At 38.0% G+C, this 23,824-nt stretch overlaps 1 long non-coding RNA gene across 2 annotated transcripts in view; it reads left to right on the top strand.

Moving 5' to 3' along the window:
• LOC125113418 (uncharacterized) overlaps nt 1-23,824 on the top strand; it is an 89,281-nt gene that overhangs the window by 6,014 nt on the left and 59,443 nt on the right. For both annotated transcript variants that reach the window (XR_007131447.1, XR_007131446.1), the window contains exons 2-3: nt 11,867-12,149; nt 12,853-12,988. This is a non-coding gene — a long non-coding RNA (uncharacterized LOC125113418). The remainder of the gene's footprint in view (nt 1-11,866; nt 12,150-12,852; nt 12,989-23,824) is intronic.

The following is a 23,824-nucleotide window of genomic DNA, read 5'->3' as shown; positions in this document are numbered from 1 at the left end:
GAAAATACCTCTCAAAATCAAATACTCTGTTTTCTGAGGTGGAGTCCCTTTATTATTTGGTGGTATTCATTTTCCTAATAGTAGAATAAACAAACAGATGTAGCCCAGAACAGATTTTTTTAAAAATTCTCACAGTACTGACCATAAAATGATCCAAATTATGTCGCACTGGTTAAATTTCCTAACTTTCTTGCTTTAAAAATACATATGTAAAGAAGTGATGACAATACAATATAGTCATTCACCACTTCTACCGTGCTGCACCATTCTACTTTCCATGTTTGGGTTTACAGTCCTCTATTGTATCACCAGAGTTTACATTTTTAAATTGTATCTATTCTATAATTGGGTAAACAAGTTACTTCATTATCTTTTGGAACAGTCATACATTGAATTCACTACATGCACACAAAAAAATGGAATGTCAGATCTAGAGTAGCTTTCCCATAACCCTGCTCTATTAATGTCTTAAAAATCACTGAATGCTCTTATTCCAGATCCTGATGAGGTCAAGCTGGAGTGTCAGATCTGACCTCTATTTGCTCTATAAGAGATTTCTCAGTCCTATTACATTCCAATAGTTTAAGTATAGATTTCCTGGCAGTCATCTTGCCTTTTATAATGTGCTTGAATGGGATCAGTAAAACAAATGTGCCCTTGATTTCCCTGAATGGGGTTATTGTAAAGAAATAAGAAGCCATAAATAAGGGTGCAAAACTCCTTTTATCCCCAAAGCATAAATAGTCATATTGCAAGATGGAACGTATTTTCTTCAGTTTTTGTGATAAGAGAATATAAGTTTTATATGTTCAAAACAAAATTTACATTAGTACAAAACAACTGACATAGTCTAAGAACTACTGCCCTCCAAAAAAAAAAAGCATACTTTGGAGAACATGTTTGTCATATCCCTTTACCAGATAACTGAGTTATTTTTAAAATTATATTGACAATTTCTCTCAATTTATCTATTTCTTGAAGTTTTTCAATTTCTCGAAAACAAATATATCCTTAATTGATTGCCTGTGATTTTCTGTGATAAAACTTAAAATGCAAATTGTCTTTTACCTAAGTGTATTAATTTGAACTTGCTATAGGTCAAAAATAATTTCATGTAACTCTTCTTAAATTGCTTTTAAATCATCAAAGGATGACTTGGGGCTATTTCCAGTTCTTTTTTTTGGGGGGGGGGCTAGGCATATTCCTATTTATTCAATAATGAAAATCCATTTTTCCTTCTCCTTATATTTTGTCCAGGATTTGGGAAAGTTATTGGAGGAGAAAACAGTTCATTTTAATTTTACCTACTCTCTATCTTTGGTTTTAGTATTTCATTTGTCATGAATAGTTTGCGTGGTTGAGGACCATCATTTATGGAATAATGAAAGAGAGTTAGGTTTTTATAAAATAATATTAAAACAGATCAAATTTCTACCCTTGTGGTTCTTATACTAAGCACTTGGTGCCTAGATTAAGACGGTAAGTATATCCAAAGACCACGTAAATGTTCTATAACCATTTTTAACAGTATCCCAGCAGTGTATTCTATATATAAAGAAAATATGTTAGAAGTTTTCTTCTTACGTAACACTGTACATGATCACAAAATACAGATATGAAAAGTGCATGAAAAAGATAATAAAACATCCACTTTGAAACATCTTTAAAGCAGCAATGATACGACTAAACTAAGTAATTGAAAAGCAAGAGACCTTTTTAAAAATGTTGAATTCAAAGTCTACCTGTAGAGTTACAGTTAAATCTAAAGAGAAAACACCCTTCTCTTCTTACTTCTTCAACTATTTTCCTTGCTTTGTTTAGAATATTCTTATACTGCTCAGAGGCAGCTTTAAACAATAGCAGTGTTACCACGCAAAGTCATATGGCTTGAGTCATTGAGCTTGAGTACCATTCCAGAGAAGATATTCTTTTTCCAAAAGTCTGATACCCCAAAATAGTCTAATTTTTAAAGGGCTGATGTTTAATGATAGGAGACTCCAGGGCATAAAATAAAGACATTTGATTGATAATGAGAAATTTAAGACTAGAAATAGTAAAAAGTTGTCTAGCCTCGAAGGATTCCTATTGTGATGGCCTAATTCTATTTGTCACTACTTATTGATCAGTCACCAGTTATTATTATAAAATTCTGGATAGAAAATTCTAATCAGTATTCTGATGTTCTTTGATAGTTGGAGAAAAAAAGACACTCATCATATGGGAAATGTGTTACGATCAAGTGTGAGGTCAAATCCCTTGACTATAATAGCAAAGAAGAGTAAGAGCAAAGGGCGTTATAAGAAGAGTCATCACTTGTTCAGGGGTTAGTATATGCCTAGAGTTTTCTGGGCACCATCTCTGTTAGTCCTCATAGTTGGAATCAGAATGGCTTCTCCATGGAGCAGGTGAGGTTTGCTCAGGGGTTTGAAGGTTTGATTGACATCAAACTTTATAGTTGTAAACAGGGCCCATAGTTTAAGTTCGCATTTGATCTAACCATGTACTTCGAGATTTTTTCAATCTTTGTCAGCATAACTTTATTTACTGAATATAATCATTTACTGAATGGAAACTATGGGGTGAATAAAAATCTTTATTTTTTTCTTCCTGCTTACTTGGAAGTCTATTCAATGAGCTATTTCTTCTCCACCTTTTGAATGATTTCTAGGGTGGGCGTCATAGCTTTCCAATCGTTCTTTAAAAATAAAGCATCTTCTCATCACCTTTGGGCACAAGAAGTGTCATTTAAATATTCAGAATCTCCAGATCATGTATAACCTTCCAACTTCATCGTCTTAGCTTATTCGAGGCTTATCATTCTCACCGTTGAGACCTGTTTCAGGTTGAGAGGCTTGTAGTGTTTGGATTCCCCTTTGTTTTCCTGTCTCATGCTATTGCTTTCTCTCACAGTCAGCTAGCTGCCGTTCTTGGTCCTCCAGGGCTGAACTAATGTTAAAATGATTGGAGAAAAAGATTCATGGCCATGACTCTATCAATATGAAACTGGCATTCCTGGGACTTTGATATTTAATCAAAGCAGGCTCTGTAGATTCCTCTGCCTGGCATCTCCAATTACAGTATTCATTTTTTTTTTCCCCCCTGAGTGGCCACTTAGGAATTCAACTAACACTTAGCCATGGACATCTGTTTTTACCCCACCAGGATTCTTTTTTTTTAGGATCCCAGTTCCCTTTTAAGAGACTTTCTCCTCTAAGTATCTCTTGGGCAAAGTAGTCCCTTTTAAGAGACTTCTTGGCTGATCTCTCTGGAAGGTACCCATCTGGTTCACAAAAACCACTTGTCTTTCCTTGGCCTGCCTGTGTGCAGAAGTACTTAGCTTCTAACGTGGCCCTTTTCTCTCTGCCCTGCTGCCTGAAGCCAACATGGCCACTCCTATCCTTATATTCCTCATGTTTGGTCAGACACCAGGTTTAAATCAAATTAATTCATAATTCTATGAGATACAAATACAGTTTGCTCCAAAGCACAACGTTTTTGATAACGCAAACAAAAATTTTTCTCCTATATTTTCATGAAAAGAATTTTGTGCACATATCACAGTATACACAAAATTTACTTCCAGATGTATTAAGAACTTAATGAAAATCAAAGCTTTAAAAATTTTAGGAGGTTTTTGTTCCCGTCGTGGTGCAGTGGTTAACGAATCCGACTAGGAACCATGAGGTTGTGGGTTCGATCCCTGGCCTTGCTCAGTGGGTTAAGGATCCGACGTTGCCGTGAGTTGTGTAGGTTGCAGACGCGGCTCAGATCTGGTATTGTTGTGGCTCTGGTGTAGGCCGGTGGCTACAGCTCTGATTAGACCCCTAGCCTGGGAACATCCATATGCCATGGGTGCGGCCCTAGAAAAGGCAAAAAGACAAAAAAAAAAAAAGACCTTATGAGGTAATGAGAACCTGAGACTCAGTATTTGAAAATTACTGGCTAATGGGAAAGAAGCCTGTAAGGGAAAAAAAAAAATTTAGAAGGTTTTCATAACTTTGGGATAGGAATTTTTTTAAAAAAGGGACTGAAAAAAGCATAGGCTATGAAGAACACTAAATTTAGGGACTGGAAAAAATGCTAAAAACTACGATTCAAGAAAATTTTTCTGAAATAAGGATTTGAAGTTACTGTATACTTTAGAATATTGATCATAAATTACTAACACCAAGATACTGTAGTGAACAATTAACTAAGTTTTAAAGAAAAAATATCTGAATATCAAGGGAAAAGAAAAGAGTACACGATTCATAAGACATTTCAATTAATCAGACTTCAAGAGTGACACTATGCTCAAAGATAATAAGATTATTTTATTTCTTAAGATTCTCAAGGGAAGAAAATACGAGCCAAGCATTTTGTATCCAGCAAAACTGACTTTTAAGTAAAAAGGACACAGGTACTTGTTAGTCCTTTGTGAAGAATTTACTAGAGAATAAACTTCAAGCAACTAAATAACCACAGAGACATCAACATAAGGACAGGTGCTGAGCATTAAATGTATAGTTCTTAGTAGAATTAAGACTAAAAGACTTAAGAGGACAAGAGTGTAATATATAATGGCCAAAAAAAAAAACCCAAAAAAACAAAACAAAAAAAAACAGAATTGGGGAGAGTATATACAAAAAAATTTTTTTAATACTCATGTTGGCAGTAGTATTAGTATTGATATTTTTAGACTGGTGTGTGTAATAGATTTTTTGAAAATGAGTAACTATGGGATATTCTAATTCTGCTATAGCCTATGTCCTTGAGAACCAATATTTTCAGTGTAGAAGAGAGGAAGTACAGATAAATAGCTTAGAGATTAAGTAAAAACTTTCTAGTGTTAAATTTGCATTGGAATTACCAATATGAACTACTGAGGTATCTCTTTTTCATTGCAAACCAATGACCAGCCCAGTAGCAGTGACTATCCCTGTTGTACAGATTGTGTTCTTGAAACAATATTCCTCATTAAAGGAAACCAGGGCTTCTTAAAATTTCTAATTGGAGGCTTAAGGGAGAAAACATACAAGATGAAACTAGAACAGCTTGTCATATTATACAAGAAACCATCAAGCACAACTAGGGTCTTAGGAGGCAACTTGAAAAGGCTCCCACCAGCCAAAGATGGGATTATTTGATCTTCAATCCTGAGAATAACTGCAATGAATTGAAATTCATCACATATATTTAAATCCAAGGGTTCATAACGAAACTTTTAAAAAAGACCCAACTGATCACTTTTGGAGGATGATGGGGAACCAATTCATTATCTTGAAAACTAACAAAGTTAACAAATTCAGGCATTCATCCTGATTTTCTGTATGAACTGTAAAACTGGATAACCACCTAGTAAGTGAGAGGAAATATCTCTGTATAAATACATTATAAATATATTCCAACTAATTAATGAAAAGAGAATTAAAATAACATTGTGTTACAACCATCAGTGAATTAATAAATATAGGTATTTAGCATCAGTGGCTGCTAATGTCATAGAGGACAATCAGATATTAGATATCTCTTCATGGAAGCACTCATGCCAAAGGCATTAAACCTAAATAAAATTCAGCTACTGATTTTCACAAAAACAGAAGATAAAGGAACAAACTACAATAAACTATTGAGCCTACAGTTTTTAAACTTGAGACTGGGAGTTCCCATCGTGGCTCAGCGGAAACCATGAGGCTGCCGGTTCGATCCCTGGCCTCGCTCAGTGGGTTAAGGATCCGACGTTGCCGTCAGCTGTGGGGTAGGTTATAGACGAAGCTCGGATCCCGTGTTGCTGTGGCTCTGGCATAGGTCGGCGGCTACAGCTCCGATTAGACCCCTAGCCTGGGAACCTCCATATGCCACGGGTATGGCCCTAAAAAGGACAAAAGACTAAAAAAAGAAGTAAAATTGAGACTGGAAAACTCTACAATATAGAAAAACTTTTGGGTTTTTCAACAGATAACTTACAGCAAAAATAAGTTTTAGATTAAAAGAGGCTTAAAAGACATCAGAAAAAATATATAAAGGGGCAAGGCTAGCATCTAGGGATGCATATTTGACTGGTGAAACTGAAAAAATTACTGTAAAAGGATAATGGTTCCTTACAGAAGGAAGAATGGGATTGCAATTGGTATGGATTATTTGGAGCAGTTTGAGATGGTGGAGGGGAAGTCCTGGCAAACTTTTACTTCTTGATTTGAAGGTAGTTAAAAGATTGTTTACATTTCAGTAATTTGCTAGGCCACGCATCTGTTTTGTGTACTTTTCTATATCTCTTCTTTCTTTCACAATAAAAATATTATTTTGAAAAATTGGTCACAAAAAGGAGAGGGCAGAGGCAAGGGAGAGTTGAGCGTAAATGAGAAATCTCGAGGTACTGATGACTATTAGGCATGTTTAAAACTTTTTGATATGTATATAGTCTCCCTATGTTTTTTAATGTTGTCAGTTGTAAAATACAACAATACAAAAAAAAAAATTTCCATTACCTACAAAGAAAAGTCAAACTCTTTAACATGTGGCTTTTTATCTGGGGGTCCCATTTAATTTTCATACATCATTTGCTGCCATTATCCCCTAGGCAACAACAGATGAAGTCAGATAAAAATCCTCACTATTCTTTGAATGTGCTGCATTCTTTTTGTGCTTCCATGCCCTTGGGATTCCCTTCCCCTGAAATACTACTATTCTTCCTTCAAAACCCAGTTTAATGGTTGTTTCCTTTATGAACTCTTCCTTTTCCCCAGGCAGAATTATTAGCTCTTTTGTCTGTGTTACCATATCATATTGTACAGTATTATGGCTTAAATCCCTGCAATATTATCTATCTTCATGACCCTTTCTCTGTAGACTAGAGCTCTTTAAGAAAATAAGTTGTATTTATTTTTGTTTTCCCTGTGCTTGGACAGTGCTTGGCATATGAATGAAAGAATGAATGGGAAGAGACAGGGACTGAGTGTCTCCAAAGATTCTTTGCCTAAGGAAGCCATTGGGTGTGGGGAAAAGATGCAGTTACCTAAATCAACTATGTACCAGTGAAAAAGCCATGAGACTATAAATGGTTATCTTATATGTCACTGTGTTAGAGAGAACCGTGTGTCCTTGTGAGTCTTCTGTGTTCACACACGTCATGTTTTATTCCATCACCTTTTTTCCTTCTTTGATGGATCACATTGCTACAGGATTTAAAAGAGATGTTTGGGTTCTTCAATTAGTATGGCATTCCCTTTTTCTTCATCTGTACGCGTTGGTTCTTTGATGAGTTTTTGTGGTAACTGACCCATCAGAAAGGATATGGTAGAAGATCTCATGGAGAATATAACACATAGAGAACTCTAGCATCCTGAAGCTCAGACAATATTCTAGGTAAAATATGGGCCAAAAGGTAAAATGGGAAGTACTAAACAAACCTCTGAACATGTCCTTTCGGTATCTCCATTTTAATCCAACAAGACAGCAGAAACATGGAGGATTTAAGTACCTTGCTCAGGTCACATGACAGGAAGCACAGAAATGAGGACCTGAATTGAAGTCAGTAGCTTGCTTTCACTGCACTAGATGTAAGCACTAAATAAACAGTAATTCTCATCACTGCGGTAGAGGAGGGGACTCTTGTGTCCAGCTATAGGAATGCGAAAAACAAAGGCCTCTCATTTCTCAGCTAGATCTGGAATCAAGTATGTCTTCCTTGGTCATTTAGCAGGATAAGTTAACTAGTCTCAGTTATGGTAAGAACAGACTAGAAACATTGTCAAAAGTAAATTCAGGAGTTCCTGTCATGGCGCAGTGGTTAACGAATCCGACTAGGAACCATGAGGTTGCGGGTTCGGTCCCTGCCCTTGCTCAGTGGGTTAACAGTCCGGCGTTGCCGTGAGCTGTGGTGTGGGTTGCAGACGCGGCTCGGATCCCGCGTTGCTGTGGCTCTGGCGTAGGCCAGTGGCTACAGCTCCAATTCGACCCCTAGCCTGGGAACCTCCATATGCCGTGGGAGCGGCCCAAAGAAATAGCAAAAAGACAAAAAAAAAAAAAGTAAATTCAATATGAATTATTTTGCTCAGCTTGGGAAAAATTTTACATATGCTTAAATTTTTTCTGTGTATTTTTGATATTCCTTGAAGGTTAATTACACGAGCTTCTTTTTTTGAGATATAGAACAAACCTACGACTTGAAAAAGAAATGGCAAGGGCAACTTTCCATCTATGCATAGCTTTGGCCATGTGTATTTAGGATAAAATTGGATATTACATCATTTATTCCTATTGTTGCAAATGGATATTAACAGCCAGTGTTTTAAATGTTTTAAAATATGGATGTTTCTTTATAAACATTGTGCTTTCCTCCAAAAATCAAATTTAATGATCTTCAGCTTCTAAGTTAATTCTAAGTGAGATTCTTCTTTGCAAATGAGGAAAATAAAGAATGGCTATGCTTTAAAATATTATATAAAAGTTAGAATAGTGTATGTTACATTTTAGAAATGCCCCTAGAATTGTTCAAATAACAGGACTATCTTTATGTATTTATACTTTTTGTTCTTTTATTCTGAAAAGAGCAGATTGGGTGAAAGAATTTGTGCTTTATCTCTCTAGGTTTGGATCATCAGCCACAGTGAACCACCTCATTCTTTATTATCTTTGCATAAGCATAAATATCTTATCTTAGGAAATTTTTCCTAAGTTCTCTTTATATAAAATTTGAACAAGGATTAGGAAGAGAGAAGTTCCCACTGTGGCACAATGGGATGGGTGGCATCTTGGGAGCACTGGAAGGCAGGTTCACTCCCCAGACTGGCATAGTGGGTTAAGGAACCAGTGTAGCCACAGTTGCGGCTTAAGTCACGACTGCAGCTCGGATCTGATTCCTGGCCCAGGAACTCCATATACTGTAGGGCAGCCAAAAAAGAAAAAAAAAAAAAAAAAGAAGAAGATTAGGAAGAGAATTTTATTATTTGGTCTATTGCAATCCTATGTCATGGTTTGGTTGTATATAGCAGAAAATATTCAATGATTATTACATCAATGAAATTCAACATTTTAGAGCAATCTTTGAAAATAACTACACAGAAATAAAATTTTTCTTGTCAAGAAAAACAAGTGGAAAGACATTGTTTGAAACAAATGTAAACTGCAAAATGTGAGTAATGAATAAAAACCCAGAAAAAAAAATACATTTGAAAAGTCAGAGACTATTTCCCAAAGAGTTATCAAGTCTCAGGAAAAATTCTTCCATTATTTTTTAGTTACAAAAATTTTTTTTTTTTAATTTTTGTCTTTTTGCCTTTTCTGGGGCCATTCCTGGGACATATGGAAGTTCCCAGGCTAGGAATCTAATCGGAGCTGTAGCTGCTGGCCTACACCACAGCCACAGCAACGCGGGATCCTTAACCCACTGAGCAAGGCCAGGGATCAAACCTGCAACCTCATGGTTCCTAGTTGGATTCATTAAGCACTGAACCACAACGGAAACTCCTAGTTACAAAAATATTAAATTAAACCCTTAAAACTGTATATTTAAATTGATGTATTGTAGTAGAGGCTAAAATACAAAAAAATTCCAGGAACAAAACCTAATTAAATATTTCTTAAGGATCTGGCATTGCCATGAGTTGTGGTGTAGGCCGGCGGCTCCAGCTCCAATTGGATTCCTAGCCCAGGAACCTCCATATGCCCTGGGTGCGGCCCTAAATTAAAAAGAAAAAAACGTTTCTCTACCCTTGTCACTTTTTTCCAAGGAAGAAAATAGTTCTCTTCCTTGTGGCTACTCAGCCTTCCTGTTTGTAATGATTTTAATAAAATACCTCAAATGCTTGTCATTATTCAAAACTCACATCATTTGATACTCAAAACAGCCCAGAGGCAGAGCAAGTATTACACTTTCTCTGTTTTTACAGATTTATCCTTTTATTCATTTGTTTACTTGTCATATACTAACAGAATAGCTGATATTAATTCATTACTTGCTAGTTCAAGTATCTTAAGTGTTTCACATGTATAAACTCCCTACAATCCAGTGAGTACAAAACATTATTTACTTCTGGTTTTACAGATGAGGCAACTGAAGTAATTTGTTCATAGTCACACGCTAGTGAGTGGTACAGCCTGGCTTTGAACCAAGAACTCCAACAATGAAGTTGGCATTTTTAACCACTCTTCTGCTCTCTTGGTATGGTAGCGATAAAAGTCCATGAAAACTATGGTGTCATGAAAGAGACAAGCAGAGAAAGACATGGATAAAAGTAATTGTTTATCCAACAGTGCTCACTCGGTTTCAAACACTGTGCTAGGTGCTTGGTGAGAAATTAAACAGAACTTGTCTTTACCCTTGCAGAGCTTACAATTTAACGGAGAAGCTGCTTATTAAACAATTTACAGTAATAATGTGAGACAAATGCTTTGCTAGAGAAAGTATAGGAATTCATAGGAACATCTACCAGGACTGATGAAATGCTTCTCAGAGGCACTAGTGATTAAGCTGAGATCTAACAAGTGAGTTAACTTATGTCCCTTAGTGTTGAGTCTGTCTAAGCTCTTTCCACTAAACAATATAAATAGGATAGGAACAAGCAGGCTATAATGTCAGGTCATATGATTTTAAAAATGCAAGAGTCTACATAGGTCTGCTAATACATTTGAAAGACTTCATGTAATAATAAAACATCTATTATCAAAATTCACCCAGGAGTTAACTTACCAGAATGGATCATAAACCAAGAGCAGAAATGTTTAGAGTTATCAAAAAAGTACCTACCTCTAAGGGGCAAAGTTTTGCCTGTGGCTTCTTTGAGATTTTCAAAGAATGGAAAATTCTTATGCAATATAAATTTTCTATATCTTATTCATAAAGATGCATAGCTTCCTTTTTTTAAAAAATGAAGCTAATGTCTTTATACAAAAAGCTTGTCCTAGGACAAAAAATGAATATGGGTGCAAAAAGACCAACGAAAACACCAGCTAACCCATAAGATCAAAAGGAACTGCTTCCCACAACCAAAATAGTTGATCCCAAAAACATAAGGGTGGTTTCATATTTATGAATCCATTACTGTAGTTCATTAGTAAGTCCAGGTGTCTAAAGGGCATTTGAGGAGTTCCCTGGTGGTCTAGTAATTAAGAACTTGGCATTGTCACTGCTGTGGTTTGGGTTACTGCTGTGGCTTAGGTTTGATCCCTGGCCTGGAACTTAGACATGCCACAGGCATGGCCAAAGAAAGAAGTAAAATAAAGGGTATTTGACAAATTCCAACCTTCATTATGATAAATAATCTTAAAGACTAGAAGGGTACTTTGATCACATAACACAGAAATGCATGGTTGGTTTAACATTATAGATTAATTAATGTTGTTTATAAATTAAGATATTAAGAAAAATTTGATCTTGGTGGAGAAAATGCATTCAGTAAAAGTCAACATTCTTTCATATAAAAAATTTTGATCAAAAGAGTGGAACTACCTGATTAACAAAAAACAAAACCCAATATAGTCAGCATTGTGGTTAAATTGAGAAATATTGGAATCACTCTCCTTAACATCAGAAAGAGAATCAGGATGTTTTCTCTTACCGCCTCTATAAGAAAGATAAAAGAAAAATTTATGAGGAATGGTAAAGAAATAAAATTATCATTAGTTCCTGATGTAAGACTGCAAAGACCCCCCCCCAAAAAAATATATAAACTTTATCAGAAGGGTTGGAAATATTTATGGATACAACATCAGTTAAGAAAAAAATCAGTTGAATTACTATATGCCAGTAACAGACTATAGGAAATGTAACTTTATAAAAGGATGTTTATAACAGCATCAAAATTGTAAAGTGCCTTAGCATACATTCAATCTGTTATAGTGGTCAGCTCCTTCCTGCAGATTCAGCCCTGTGTCCTTGTCTCCACAGGTATCTCTCCTCTATAGGGCTAAGAGGAGTCCCAGGCTTGATAACACGCTGAACAAAGACCTGTCATGGAACAGACTCTTGCTGAGATTTAAACTGGATAGTTTGTGGATGTGGAGCTGGGCCAGGATACACAGAGAAATGTGGGGGAAGAATCAAGAGATCTTGGTGCTGCTCTCATTTGCTGTGTGATGCTGATCAAGCAACATATTGTCTTTAGAAATCCTGTTATAAAATTTGTCCAACAGAACCTACCTTGCAGAATTACAGAGAAGAAAAAGAAGAGGTAATATATGTGAAACTACCATGCACAGGATGGTATGCTTATTATTCTGCCATCAAATGTTAGCCTTTCCTGAAAAAGATACAGTCCCTAACTTCCTAAGAAAAAGAGGCTTATCCTGGACCTGCTGTGTTACAAAAGCCACCGCAGCAGTACTTAAGGACATTGAAACTGTCCCCACCAGCCAGCAGAAATAGACATTAGCAGTGGTCAGAAGAATGTAGTACTTATTGGTCAACTCACTGGCCCACTCACTGTTTTTAATCATTTCACTTCTCTAGCTAACCTTCAGAAATAGAATTTTGCTATTTCTTCCCTACCGTTACAAAATATATAAACTGAGATCTTAAAGCTTAAAAAGAACACTAAGGCCTCTTATTTCAAGTTTTTAAATATCTTCGATTTTACTTTTGAAAAACTTAAAAAATATGCCAGTAGAGTATTTTACTTTGGTGGTCTAGAATTACTTTTAGTTTGTGAACTTATATTTAAAATAAATCCACAGCCTTTACTGGAGCTGATCTTACTGAACCTAAGTATAAATGTCTTTGGAAAAATTATTACTATTTGGGAATATTCTCACATTTTATGTTAACTTTCAAAACCATTCTGGTTTTGGAAAAATGTTATTTTTATTGAATAATTCTCTTGAGTCACTGCCTAAGGATAATTCTTTGTCTGTGAAAAAACAATTTTTTTCCTACAGAGTTCTATAAACCTGAAGAGCGATCTTTTCAAAAAATCATCAGAAGGAAGGAATTTGTAGAAATAAAACTGGAAACATCCAGAATCTTGATGGTGTGCCAAACCAAATGTCAACTGGAGCTCGACCAAAAACTAAAGTAAGTAGCTTTCTTACAGAATATTCCGGGTGGAGTGCCATGCCCCACTCATGCCATGAAGAGAGTGCCACATTTGCACATTCTCTTTGACTTTTTGTGTTTTAAATTAAACGTTAACGTTGTCCTGTTTTTCATTATATCATGATTTGTAATGAAAAACATACAGTTAATATTTATAAAATTGGGAAAAAAGGAGGGTGTGACTTTGTTAAGATAAAATGATTAGTCTTTTGTGATGAGTAGAGTCATTAGCAGTGGATTGTATGCACTTCAATTAGTTTCTTCACTATGGGTGAAAATTCCTGCCAAAGTTGAAGATCTCCTTGAACTAACTATTATTACAAAAGTCTTCCTATTATGACAGTATACACCTCAGTGATCAGGGTTCCAGAAAAGAGGTGTCAGATTGGGGACTATATCTGCAAAACATTAGCTCTAAACATTATATGTACTTTGTTTAAAAGGTCTACCAAGATAAATAATACCCAGGAATTTGTGTGTGTGTGTGTTTGGTATATTTTTAATGAGGAAAAATTGACCAGCCATTCTTATAGATACTTTACAACTTTTAATCATCTTTAAAACTTTTTTCCAAATCTGAGTTTTTCTTTTTCACATTTTTTAGTTGAATCCAAAAGTACATCTTCATAAATTCTGAAGTGTTAGATACAGAGGGATGTGAGTAATAACTTGCAAGATTTTATAGAATTGCTTACAGTTTTTGATTCTATGATTCCATGACTGCTTTACAGTGTGAAAGAGTAATAATAATTTAGTAAGTAAATATGAAGAGCAAATATTATGTGTCTTCCTGGCAGGAAGCAGCAGAAACTTTCTAAATTACTTCAAAAGAGATACTTTAAAAGATTACTTACAAAAGTTTGGGCAAGGTTAAGGGAAATCAACAACTGTAAGGTGGTTGCCCCGCAAGATCTTTGGCCTTGGAAGAGGAATGCAGCTACAGCAAGACCCCATCTGACAGAGGAGAGGCGGAGGGAGAGAGCCTGCCGTCTCTCTCCCTCCCAGCTTCTACCCTTTCGGAAAATTAGCTGAACTCATCAGGACACCAGGAGGGAAGGGCACTCACTTACTGTGTTCTTCGGCACTGAGCCCCACAAAGGAAGATGGAAAAGAGCAGGGAGTAGTTTTAGAGGGTCAAGTAGAAAATATTTGGCACACCTTAAAAAGAGAGTTGTCAGCTACCATTCTTAAATGTGTAATATGTTCCAGGCACAGTGCTAAGGTCTCCATGCACGTTGCCCATTTAATCCATGGAATGAGCATACAATGTAGGCATTATTACTCCATTTTTTAAGAAAAGAAACCTGATTTTCACAACATCATCATAAAGTTTGTGGGATTAGGTATTAGTAGTATCCTTACCTTACATAGGAACAAACTAAAGCCCCAGGAAAGGAAGTGACTTGACCAAAGGGACCAAACCAGTACTCGAGTCTGAGTCTTCATACTCCTTATCACTGTGCCATACCAGTCATTGCCTTGGGAATTTTGTAATGCCTTTGAATAAAAAAAAAAAAAAAAAGCATATTACCAAGTGAAAGAAGCCAACCTGAAAAGTCTTCATACTGTGTGATTCCAACTACATGACATTGTGGAACAGGCAAAACTATGGAGACCGAGAAGCTCAGTGGTCACCAGGGGTCAGGAAGGGGTAGGAACGAGTAGGAGGAGCGCAAAAGAACTTTAGGGCATCGAAGCTATTCTGTATGATGCTGTAATGGTGGCCACATGTCATGATACATTTGTCAAAACCCATAAAATTTACAGCAAGAGTCAACTCTAAGGTAAACCATGGACTTTCAGTAATTATGATGTGTCAGTGTAGGTTCATCGGTTGTAATAAATGCACCACCCTGGTGAGGGATGTTGGTGGGGTGCTGTGTATGTGTGTGGGATCCCACAGTGAGTATATGGAAAATCTTTGTACTTGCCACTCTCTTTTCCTGGGAACCTAAAACTGCTTGAGGAAAGTAAAGTTTCTTTAAAAAAAAAACCAATTAGTTTTAAAGAAAATATTGTACATCTTAATTATATGTCCTGTGATGCATGTTTTGTTTCTCTTTGGTGAAGAATGACTAATAGATAAAAATCAAACTTTGATATAAGGCTTTCTTCTTAGAGCATTTCTCAGCCCAAGAAGAAAGCAGTTGTTACAGATCAATTGCTTTTCTTTTTTTAAGATTAGCAATGAAAGTTAAAAAGGAGAAAGCCATTATTGTTAGTGTGATACTATAATCCATTGGCTATTGCCTCTTAGGGGAATGTAATTTCCTAAAGAGGCACTGGGGACCTGTCTTAGCTGATTTTCTAATGTTTCATTTTTTTTACTTTTGTTACTTTGTTTTTACAGTAAGTGCTTAATTATCTTTGGACAGTTAATTTATTTCCATTAGCTCATTCAGGATAGGGACAGGGTAGCTTTATAAATTATTGGATAAGAAATTTGTGGTTATTTCATATTTTGGCCCATTCAGGACAAAATCATAATCTGAGTCCTCAGCCAATTCTCACTGATGTAGGGTATAAAGAGGAGAACTACATGGCCTCACATATGAATACTGAGATTTATAGTCCCTCTAAAAATCTTTTTCTGTTTTCTGTTTTCACCCGCAATATGTGCCATGGGCATTCCTTCCACATTCACAAATAAACAGGTAGCATGCAAGCTGGGGTCAGCTTGGCAGAAGAATTTTTTTTTTTTCCCTGTTCTATCTATCTGTGAATCTTTAAGTAGATGAGCAGTGGTTTCTAAAAGCTTTCCCTGCTGTTTTCCTTTTCTAAGGAATATTTTCTAAAGAGCGTCTGATATGTCATGAGTTCAACGGCCCCATAATAGAGGAAGTTTGCCATTGGCTGCATTTCTCCCAAGATAGGAGACAAATCCTTCCACACAGATTTATGTCAGCCTAACAGACATGCATTCATCTCTGACTTATTGTCATTTTCTAATTTTCTCGGGCTAAGCTGCAAAACCCAGTTTCACCCATAAAGATGCACAGAAATCACTGCCCTGTAGAACCTGTCTGAGGAATGTGTGCTCATTTCTGAATGTAACCCTGGCTGCCAAATGTTGAGGGCAAGGCCTCTGCCACCCCCGAGGCAGGGCAGGTTTCCAATTAGGCTAGTACTATGCAGAGGGTGGAGAATAAAGGTGTTTAACCCTTTCTTGCTTATCAAGACTTCTCTATACTTTTAGTAGAACATTTCCAAAGTGGAATATGGGCTTCTACCTTCACAGCACTATTTCTGTCTCCTCATCACAGAGGCCGTTGGTCTAGGGGCAAAGTGATGAAAGCTGTTCATGGTACTTGCCAGTGTGAGACCCAGGAACAGCTCAGGACTTCAACGGGGTGTACACATCCTCACCAAGGAGCCAGATAGCTCTGTCTGAAGCCAGGTCAGAGCTGCCCATACAAATGGTATGCCCTGCATAAGGGGCACCTTTTCCAGTCAGCGCAAAGATATCTTCTGCTCCCCAAACTGTTAAGTCCTTAAGGCAGTGAATGCCAGCCAAAGAGGACATTTTTTTCTGAATTTTTATGAAACTGTCATATGGGCTAGCAGAGGGGGTGTGACCTGGCTAAGGGAATGGTTCAGCTTAGGTTGACAGAAACAGAAAGTCCAGGAGCCAAGCTAGAAATTCAGACAGCAAGTTGCCAAGGCTAAGAAGGGTGTTTAAAAGAAAGCAAAGCCAGTTAGCCCCCATCTGAAGAGCTATTCTGACTCTGTTCTCAACTTGAGAAAACAGGCCAGGCACACTTCTGAAGCCAGTGACTCATGAGCAGCATTTGACTTATGCTTACTTCCCCGGCTCGTGGGTGGGTGGAAGGGACAGATAGGGTAAGACAGAGCTATGTTCTGGGCAGGGAAGTAGGTGTGGGGTAGAGCGTGGACTGGCCACCTCCATAGGGTCCATTCTCCGTAACCTGAATCTGTATCCTCATCTTCCTCCTGAGCCCAGACCCTTGTGCCTGGCTGGCTGTTTTGGCATCTTGAACTGCATGTTCCAATACCCCTCAAATTTAGTCTAGAACTTTACCCTCTTCTCCCATCAACTCCTCATTCCGGCCAGAAACCTGGGAATCCCCCTAGTCTTGTTCTTCTCTCTTAAACTCACATTTATTGTCACCACATCCTCTCTAGTCTGCGTTTCTAATGAGGTGTTAACTCATCCCCTTTGCACCCCTAATGCCCCTGCTCTGGGTCAGCTATCTCTTACCTGAAATGCAGCCTATTCACCAGTCCTTTGAATCCAGTATCCCTCATCCATCATCCAAAATGCAAACAGAATGATCTTTTAAGAAGTTACATGTGATCCTGTCTCTGTTCTGTGGGAAAATCCTGCAGTCTTCATTTTTTTCATAGAAAATCAAGTATTTGTGCATGTTAGACAAAGCTGTTCACAATTTAGCAGTGTTTACCAGACCCCACCCATCTCTCCTGTCTTGTCTCCAGCTTTCACTCGATATTCCAGCCATATCAAGCTACTTTTGGATTCTTCTCATACTCTATATTTGCACCATTCACTCCTTGAACCTAGAATTCGCTTTGTATCTTGTTCACATTGATTCACCTTAGTAGGTTCTGAAGACTCCGTCTGCAGGAAGGGCCACGTTCCTTCTAGCAATTGTCACATTAATATTATCTATATATTTCTTTGTTTTTCCTTTCACCAACCTTGAAACAATGTGAAGTCCAGACTGTGTCACTTATCTCTAACCAAAGTGCTAGCACAGTAACTCTACATTATAGTTACTCATCAAATATTTAGACTGTGGTATCTTCTAGTCATTTCAGTAGGGTCTCTTTTCTACTGTGGGGCAGTAGCAGAAGTTGCTCCTCAGACACATTTGGACTAATGTTTTGGCAAAGTTTTAATACTAGAAAGAAAGATGGATATTATTCATACCACAGAAAGTTACAGGTTAAGAATTGAAGTGTTATCAGGGGTGAAGACTTTCTAGCTAAGAGAAATTTCTAGAGGAATTTTTCTTCCACCCAGTCAGACTTCTGGCCCTGTCCCTTTCTTTTTCCTCTGAGAGCACTGGCGTTTGGGCATCATACTGCCCTGCCCATTGCCACCTACTTTGTTTTCAACTATTATTTCTTTCAGTTCTCGACCTGTGAGAAATAAGAAAAGTACCTCCAGCAAGGACAACTCTTCACTGCAAGTTTTTCTAAAGGTTTTAATGGGAGATTATAAGAGATAGTGAGCAAAGGGGCGCCACATAATATCCTCCTATGTGTAGTTTTTATCTTTCCCAAAAAGGTGTTGGGGGGCGATAAGACAGATAAGCGGCGTGTCTCATGTAAGGCTCATCTATACTTTGGAGGCCATCTATATCCAGTGGATTTCCTGGAATCTAAATAAAGAAGATAAGGAGGAGCCAAGAAATAGCTGAGGTCTTTGTACGAGGTGGGGTAGAGCGGGGGCTAGAGACGTGGGATGACCCTGTACCTTAGCTGGAGGAGAGGTAGTGATGGAAAGGGAAGGGAGAGCCCTCGGGGGGTGCTGCTGCAGGAGAACTCCAGCATCTCATTCCTTCTCTCCTGCCATTGTTTTTAGCATACCTACCCCATGATTCCCTACTTAGGACCCGCAGTGGGGAAGTTCAAAGGGTTTTGGCACAACCAGAAGGATGAGGAGAAGGACATGTGAAACACAGCGGCAGCTGTGAGGGAAGCAGCGTTACTCTGGCCGCCAGGCTGAGGCAGTAATTTCCAGGGACTCTCTGTATGTAAACAGTGGCCCAGCAGATATAAAATAGAGACTGCTCATTATTGTTCTTGAAAAAGTGACATCCCAGAGAAAAAACACTAGTCTTTATACTGTGTTTCATGATTAACTATGACGAACTATTCTAGAATGTTTAGGTCCTTCCTTTTGTCCCTCTGGATTTAGAGAATATTTGCTGGAGCTAATGGATACAGAGCCATGGCTGGGTAAAATGACATCTGTTTAGGGAACACAGCCCAGTTGCAGGGTTGAAAACATGCAGTCACAAGCCACATGTGGCCACTGCATTCTTGACGCCCTGACTAGATTATCTGCCTGTGAGATCATCCCGGCTAGCAACCAAACATATCTCTCCTCTGAATTATTGAAAAATATTTTAGAACATGAGGTGTCTGAAAAAATCCAAGGCTTTCATTTTGATTTGTTTTATCACCTTACTGATTACACACGTTTCCTCTATGGCCTGAATGGACAGCAGCATCAACTGTGGCAATAAATCCTTCACGCTGTGGACCTGTGTAGCACACAGGCCTGGGCTGAAGTTATGCACCAGATGGCAACTGAAAATGATTTGATATCTATAGTAAGTTGGTATATAGAGAAGATACATTTACAAGTGAAACAGGATGTGTATTTTGCAGTGATTTGAGAACACTGAACAAATTAGCCGGCAAATACTAATGAGTGCTTACTCTGTGTAGAACCTTTTTAGAGTTGCTGTTTTGGTGTCGAGCTGCCTGGATGTAGGACTTAGAAATACTGCGAACATATCACATCCTATAACAAGATTGGAAAAATAATGATTTCTCACTTTTCCAGGTTTCTCCACTGTTAATTTTCTGTGTTACAGACTTGGAAGAGGGATTAAGAACATTTTAGTCATCAAGGATGTGTTTTCTGTGGCTTTTTGTGTAGGGCATGTATTATGACCTTAAGTGACCTTGGAAAGACAGGCCCTAATGGGATGGCCATTGATTCAGCGTTCTGAATGGATCTGGTCCCTTAACATCCTAGCAGGGTCCTAAAGACTTATCCAGATAAGTCTCCATTAGGATATACAGAGTACAGAAGTGTCTGTGACTTTCTGGTCAGAAATGTCAGTGTCCTGAGGTACGTGTTCTTCCGTAATTATACAGCTGTCCCTGGAGAGTGAATGGGTTATGAGTCAGTGAACCTGTGCCATTGCCATGACCTGTGTCACCTCTTGGTCCCACCGTCCCCAAGCTGCTGTAACCAAGGATGACATTGCCTTCCCCACAGTAGAGACACAGGACCCTAAATTATTGTTCTATACTGTGTCCCACTTCCATGAAGCAAAAAGGAAGTTTGCTCAAAACTTCCTAGATTTCCCTTCATTTTATTGGAGGAATCCAAGAGACAGTTCTACTGCAAGGAAGAATGCTATGAATTGGCCATTCCTAAAGTACAATGTCTTGAAAGACTTGACATGACTTTTAGCTGCTAAAGTACTGTATCTTGACAGATTTGAGGAGTCACATGCAGGCACTTTTCTATTGCTTTATTTTGAAATTAGATTTCTATCCTTATCCTCTAGGAAGACAAGCAGTGAATGGGCTGCCAATCACCTGTGGCTGGTGGGGGAGCAGAGAGGCAATTTGATTGAATAATTCACACCAACGTGTAAATTACTGAAAGCCCTTTAACACTCTCAGGGATATTTGCATTTTTAAAAGATTCTCTCTTAACCAAAAATAAATCTGTGGTTGGGGGGAGGGGGTAATTCTGGCTTTGTAGCACAGTACGATAAAAGCAAATCAAGCAGTACACAGGAAGCCAGTTCAGAGATGGGTGAGGGGGCTGAACTCTAGAGACTTGTATTGTAAATGGTTCCTGCTTTCCCACAGGCTTTTAACTGATTCTCTTAAATGTCTTTTTAACGGGTCCCAGGCAGAACTTGAGGCTGGAGAATGTTCTATTGCAAGGATGAACATGGCTGGGAGGAGTAGGAGGTAGAGAGGGCACGAAGATAGAGCAGGCGGTTCTTCATATATTCTGTATATTTTGGTCATTATAATTTGAAAACATTAGGGTTTAAAAATGGTTTGTTATAAATGTGTCTGTGCATGGATTGATTTGCCTGTACAAATATCAGAAGTGTAAAAATAATGGCAAACCACAGTGGCGAAAATAAGTTTTTCTGTTTATGTCAAGCACTTGGAAAATATTCAGCCTCATTGCTCCCTTGGGCTGGATTGACACTGCCTATGAACTTCGTTCAAGAAAAACACAACCGGTTTCACCATCCATGTTTATTAACTCCACATTCTCAGAGGAATCTTTATGTACTCCTTTGAATATCAGGGCTAAATTTGTTTCACTCCAAGTGGAACTGTCTCACTGGATGTAATTTTCCAGGAAATCAGTTTTCTTTTCCTAGACCAGGAGGGCTATCTGTGAATATTCTGCCATTGCTTTGCCTACTTTTTGTTAAGTCTCCAGACATTATTTCAGGAATAAGGGAAAGGGGTTTTTTTTGTTTTTGTTTTTGTTTTCTTTCTTATGGAATAACGTTAGGGTCAGCATACTTGCTGCGAGTGGTAGTGGTGGGTACTTAAGTCTATCCTCCACCACCTGTGGCTAAGATAGAGGGAATCAAACAGAATTGTTAGTTTAATGGGGGTGTTAATGCCGTAGAAGAAGAAAATAGGACTGAGATTTGGGCTTGAATTAAGAATGAGGGAAGAGGAGGGGAGGTAAGACCGAGACCTAGAATGCAAAGGTAAAAGCTCTAGGTCAGCTCTGGCCATAGAAGTATAAAAGTGAGCCATGTATGTACCTTTAAATTTTCTAGCCACTTTAAAAAATAAAGAAATAAAAAAAGGAACAAGTGAAATTAATTTTACTGACATATTTTATTGAAACCAGTATATCTAAAATATTGTCCTTCTGATATATAATCGATTCACACAAATTATCACTAAGATGTTACTTTCTTTTTTGGGGTTTTAAATCCTCTAAATCTGCTTTGCATTTTATAGTGACAGAATTTATCTCCCTCATACCAGCCACATTCCACGTGCTCAATAACGACACGTGGCTGGTGGACAGAGCAGCTCTGACTAAAAGCCAGGAGGAAAGACATAATGATGACCTAAGTCACTTATTTATTTATTTCCGAAAAAACTGTTAAAAATAAGTAAATCATATGGCGTCTAAGTCAGAGAGCGCATTAAGGCAACAATGCAAGTTTACTGAGTGAAGTAAGTCAGAAAGAGAAAGACAAATACCATATGATATCCCTTATATCTGGAATCTAATATAGGGCACAAATGAGCCTTTCCACAGAAAAGAAAATCATGAACTTGCAGGTTAGACTTGTGGTTGCCAAGAAGGAGGGGGAGGGCGTGGGGTGGTTGGGGAGCTTGGGTTGATAGATACAAACTATTGGCTTTGGAATGGATCGGCAATGAGATCCTGCTGTGTAGCCCTGGGAGCGATGTCTAGTCACTTATGATGGAGCCTGATAATATGCGAAAATAGAATGTGTACATGTATGTGTAACTGGGTCACCATGCTGTACAGTAGGAAAAAAAAATTGTATTGGGGAAATAACTTAAAAAAATAATAAAAAAAATTTAAAAAAAGAAAATAATGAAAGTTAAGAGAATTACCTAACTTTGGCCAGTTATCACCAAGCAATAGACTGATTAAGGAGGATTTATGTGATGAGGGCAGAATTTACTGAGTTAGGCTTCAGGTAGATATAAAGGGATCAGGGTTTACCTTAAATTACAGGATGAACTTGGAGTTCATTCAGAGATGGTCTTGGGAGCTCCCGTTGGGGCTCAGTGGAAACGAAATCTGACTAGTATCCATGAAGACACAGGTTCAACCCCTGTCCTTGCTCAGTGGGTTAAGGATCTGGCGTGATGGTGAGCTGTGGTGTAAGTCACAGACATGGCTCAGATCTGGCATTGCTGTGGCTGTGGTGTAGGCCTGCACCTATAGCTCTGATTCGACTGCTAGCCTGGGAACCTCCACATGCTGCGGGTGTGGCCCTAAAAAGACAAAAAACAAAAAACATAAAACCCCACAAAGATGGTCTTGGTTTTCTTAAAGTAAGTGAGAAAAATGGCCCCACTCCTGAAATGAGAATAGAAGTAAAGGTGAACCCCAAAGGCGATGACTGTAAAAATCCTGTGAACATATAAACCTAAAGATAAAGGGGGATGCAATGTTCTGAAGATAATATGCATAATCACTTCCTAGAATTTAAGTGAGCCCCCAGATCTCCTTTCTGCAATAAAGTAAATTTGATCTATTTGAAAGTGCTTTGTTAATTATGAAACTCTTATACATGCATGGCTTATTGGCTAAAAAAAAGGCTGCTCTGTGGAGACGAGCTATCAGGAACAGCTAACTGGAAAAATCCATCCTGCCAGTGCATCATTAAATCTCAGAAACGTGCTCCCCTAAGTGGGTAACGGAGACTTAGTGGAGGTGAGGGAGGGCTGTCTTCCTGTTGGGGGCATTCTTAGATTTGTTTTATCGAAACATTTATTGCTCCTCTTTAGAACCTTCAGCCCATTACTCTTATATATTTAGTGTGAGGGCATATACTGCTCAATAATTAGGTTTCCCCCCTCAACGTGGGCTTTCGGTGGCTTCATAAAAGTGATAAGTGGATCTTCTTGGACTTGTAAAGTAGAGATTGGCAGGCAATTTAAAGTCAAGATTTCCCAGTAGAATCATCACTACCAACAAGATCACATCCTGACTCTCCTGTACTCTGAGAAATGTTAAAATAAGGCCAAGATTTTTATGGTCCCCATGCTCTACTGCCCAAAGACTTTTCTACCTTTCATTTCGCCTGTGCCAGCAACAGCTACATTCTCCCAGTTGTGTCCCCTTGGGGTCCACAGACATACATGGATGCTCCTAAAATCAGTCATTTCAAGTGGCTCTGGGTTTTGCAGAGACAATTGTGTGAGTGAGAAAAATTACTTTCTTGGAAAATGGCTTTGGAAAACACAAAAGCATTTTACAACAGGTGACAGCTGGAAATCACAGTGCACTCAGAACCTTTTATAAATAGCCTCTGCAGATACTCCCTGTAA

This window comes from Phacochoerus africanus, chromosome 13 (genome assembly GCF_016906955.1).
Source record: "Phacochoerus africanus isolate WHEZ1 chromosome 13, ROS_Pafr_v1, whole genome shotgun sequence".
Taxonomy (NCBI): Eukaryota; Metazoa; Chordata; class Mammalia; order Artiodactyla; family Suidae; genus Phacochoerus; species Phacochoerus africanus.
The sequence above is the reverse complement of the archived record's forward strand: the minus strand, read 5'-3'. Positions and strand labels throughout refer to the sequence as shown.